This window comes from Manacus candei, unplaced genomic scaffold (genome assembly GCF_025592945.1).
Source record: "Manacus candei isolate 608988 ecotype Guabito, Panama unplaced genomic scaffold, ASM2559294v1 h1tg000171l, whole genome shotgun sequence".
Classification (NCBI taxonomy): Eukaryota; Metazoa; Chordata; class Aves; order Passeriformes; family Pipridae; genus Manacus; species Manacus candei.
Window position 1 is genome coordinate 326,921 of NW_026138219.1, and position 4,238 is coordinate 331,158.

A 4,238-nucleotide genomic window follows, 5' to 3' on the forward strand; every position below is an offset into this window, starting at 1 on the left:
CGTTCGCGCCGTGGAGATGGACTTCTGCATCGTTCATGCCGTGGAGATGGACTTCTATGCCATTCACGCCGTGGGGATGGACTCCTGCGTCGTTCGTGATACCCAGTGGGTGGAGGTAGTGAGTAATCTTTCGCGTGCTGAGATAAGGGCCTCCTCCTCCAATCATTCACACCTCCAAGAGAAGGTTGGGTCTGGAGGGGTAGGGATAATTCCCCCTCCAATTGAGGGAGATGCTTTGGCTCCTTCTTTGCGTCTTTTGTAACACTGAATGTGTAGTCAGGATATAATTCATCAAGCGACAATATACCACCGGCTGTTTGTACTGTTGCTTTCTTTTCTCTTGATGCTGTTCTGTATTCCTTTGGGCGTGCCCCTAGTTCTTTTGGACGTGCTCCTTCCCGTGTAGCCGTTTCTTCCTCTCTGGTAGCTGCTTCTTCTCTTCCAATCGCTCCTTCCTCAGTCACAACCACTACTTCCTCTCTCGCAGTCGCGCCTTCATCACTTGCTGTTGCTCCTTCTCCCATTGCTGCCGCTCCTTCGTCCACTACGTCTTGAGTGAATTGGATAGGTTCTTCTGTTCCTTCTTCTTCTTCTCTTTCTTCTGTGCGTTCTGGTTGGGGAGATGGGTCCGTAAGTTCCTTGATCTCTCTTACCCACGTCTTCTTCTTCTTCATAGGGGCAATGATGACCTTCCGGTTCTTAGCTTGAGTCCCGGTTCTAGTGGGCTTAGTAGAAATGGCATTGACTTCAAGTTGTGTTTGGACCCCAACTTCTGTGGACCTAATAGGGACATCACTGGTTTCAAGTGGCGTGGTTTGGGTTTCTGGGTCGACCTTAACCCTTTGAAGGTGGTCTATGGCAGCTCGATAAGCATTAGCCAGGCCCCAGCACAAAGCGGAGAATTGCATATTCGGATCTTTGTAGGAAAAACACCCTTCTGCCAAACAGTGGGCCATCTCACCAGAATCAAACATTTGTTCTGGTGTGAACTCCCAATTAATGGGGGGTGACACATGTCCTACTAATCTACCGAAATCTTCCCAAGCTCCATGCCACCCGGGGACTGGCCTGTCTGCAGCCCTTTCCAAAGTTCCAGCGAGTCCCTTTGAGGTGTGATCTTTCCTACAAGAGGGAAGGCAACGGAACCCCATTCTTCCAAGTTTAAGGAGCACTTCCAGTACCTTTATCAATGACAGTACTGTTGCAATAAGATTTATATAGTAATTAGAGCCGATTTTAACCATGGGGATCTCCTTTACCAAACCTTCGATGTCAAAATTAAAGGATGGAAGCAATTCGTTCCATCCATCCTCAAGGTCTGGACGTCTCTCTATAGGGTAGCCTAACACAGGTGTAAAGATGGCTAGAATTATAAGACAAATTAATGAAATAGCCATTGTTTTTTGTTATTATTTCTTCTTGATCCCAAAACAAACCTTTGTTTATATAAACAAAGTTTCCTTGGCTGCTTTCCCAGACTCTGGCAGTGTTCCCAGACCTGTTCCCAAAACAATAGATTGGTTTGCAAAACAACAACAAGTTTGGCTGTCTTCCTGGAAAAATGTTTATCAAAACAAGCCAAACTTAACCAAAATATCCCACTTCTGACACCAAAAATGTTGTGCAAGTTTCGAGCTGGCTTCCTGCCAAGTCCCCAAAACTCGACAACAAGGACCCGCCTCCCAGAGAGGGAAAAGAAAAAAAACCAAGCAGCCAAAGCTATAGCAAATATATATATATATATATATATATATATATATATATATATATATAACATATGAGACAGATACACAAAAGGAGAATACCACACACCGGGGGGGGGGGGGGGGGGAAGGGGAAGGGAGAAGGACAAAAAGGGGCAAGGACCGAACAAGCCAAACCAGCCAACCGAAGGCTAACTAGCAAAAATCTCACCACTTCCCTTCGAATAGGCAGGATGGCTGGACACGGCCCAAGGCTCTCCCCTCACGCGTGGCAGATAACGGTAGTCACTGTAGGCCTCGGCTCCAGATAAACCAGACCAAAACAGGGACCCGCCGTTCTCGAACCTCGCCGGAAAGGAAGAGAGCGAGATCCCTCCCGCTGGCTTTATTTATACCTCAAGTTACGTAAAGGAATAGCATGGAATACTTCTGTGATCACTTTTCTAGTTCCTTCCTGGTTACAAGTTGGTCTACACGAAGGCCTAGAGTGAAACCACCACACATGAGTTTGAAACTGTACATATAAGAGAGAACCACAGAAGCGTTGTGGTTAAAAGAACACTGACATGACCAACCCAGAAAAACAACGAAACCAGCAGTGCTTCATTTTGAGACAGCCTAACCAGTGTGAGGAAGTCATAAGTCACAAAGACTATGTGTTCAGATAGTATCTACACGTATCACATGCCTTGTGTTTTATTTTGAATTTTTCATCAGCTGTGCTTGTGAAATAGCACCAACATCCACCCAAATGAACTGCTGTAAACCTGTCCTTGGCTTTGGCTGTAGCAGATCATGGCAGATTTATGGAAGGCACACCAGAAACAGAGCTGCACCACCTGCAAACGTTCACAGGGTAGTCTGGCACCTCCTGTGTTTTCCCTTTCTTTTTTTGGCTTTGGTATCCCTTGAGTGGATAATTACAGGACAGTTTCCAGAGTAGCTCATCTCTCTTTTTAGAGAAGTACACAGAAGAAAACACAGTCAGGGACTACATATTCAAAATGTAAAATACCAAACGCTTTCAGCCCAGTACATGGCATGTGCAATCCAGAAAATTCATGCAGAACTACAGCACTAAGGCTGCTTGTGAAAATGCATGAATAGAGGGGAGAGACTGAATACCAGCATCTGGTCCATGGGAACTTGCCATCACCTAAACACTGGCACGGTCAAACTGGAAGGAGTTGCTGTTGCAATGCATACTCTGATCTAACTTGCTCAGCAAACAGCCCCACATCCCATCAGAGGAATGTCAAACAATTTGGTTTCTTTCAATTGAGGGCGTGGACCCAACATCCCTGGAGAGGCTCAAGAAATGACTGGACTTGGCCTTTAATGCTGTGGTTTAGACAAGGTGGTGATTGGTCACAGGTTGGACTTGATGATCTTGGATGTGTTTTCCAACCTAAATGATTCTGTGATTTTGTGATTCTCATTTATAATATTTCTTTGCCAGAGAAAGAGATATAAGTTCTTTAATGTGTTAAAGCACTCAGAAAAATGGGATGACTGTGAATAAACAGTTATGAATAAACACATGGACAGATACAACTTCTCCCTGTTCTGATACTTTTGCAAGACCTTTGCAAGTCACTTTTAAGGAAATACCTTGGTAGAGTGTGCAAAGCTATTTGGTATTTGTGACTGCTTACAGGTGACATGTTTTCTGCCTCTGAGCTGTTTTCCTACAGCACCCACTGCACTGAGGATGTGTAGAAGACACAGTTATATTCTTTACCAAGAAATTTTTCCCTCTCACTATACAGACCTAAATAAATAAAAAGATATGCACTGAAACTATATTACTGTAACTGTTTTGTTCACACCAGGTTACTAGGAATTTGCTAGAATTGCCCCCTACAAGGAGCAATTTTCAGAGCAGATACTTCCAATGACTTAAGAAAATCACCTCAGCAACAATACATCTTTCTTAAAAAAACCAAAATTTAAAGGTATTTAGGCAACTCATCAGTTGGGAGGATGTGGCAGAGGCAGAATGTTCTCTTCAAGTTCATCCGGAAAATGTGTCAACACTGCCTGGAGAGATCTGCTCTCACAAAACAGTGTTTATTCAGCTCTTCTTTTTAATGCCAGATGAGGTCCAAGTAGAAGGGTGGATTTGATCACAGCCAATGAGCAGCCAGATTAATTTCTAAGGCTCCAAAATAGTGGGCAGTATATGAACTCTCAATTCTCAAAACTATGAGAAATTTGCAAGCTTAGGTTTTTGTGGGTTCTATTAAACCTTTTTTCAATATGTGGATTCAAACACAGTTTGTTCGTTTTGCCATAACTCAAAAGTCAAAACAAACTGCAAAGAAACCTTTTTTCCTGTTTAATTAAGTGTATGAGACCAATGGTTTGGTATTATCCAGTTCTGCAGAACTCAGAAAACAGCTCTTATGACCTGCTGTCTCTAAAAGAAATCAAATCAAAGTTATGAAAACATGGAGCTACCTTATCAGCCTGCATGAATTGCTAAGTTTCCACTTGTGTTAATAAAACAACTGATTTAAACTGGCAAAGAACTGA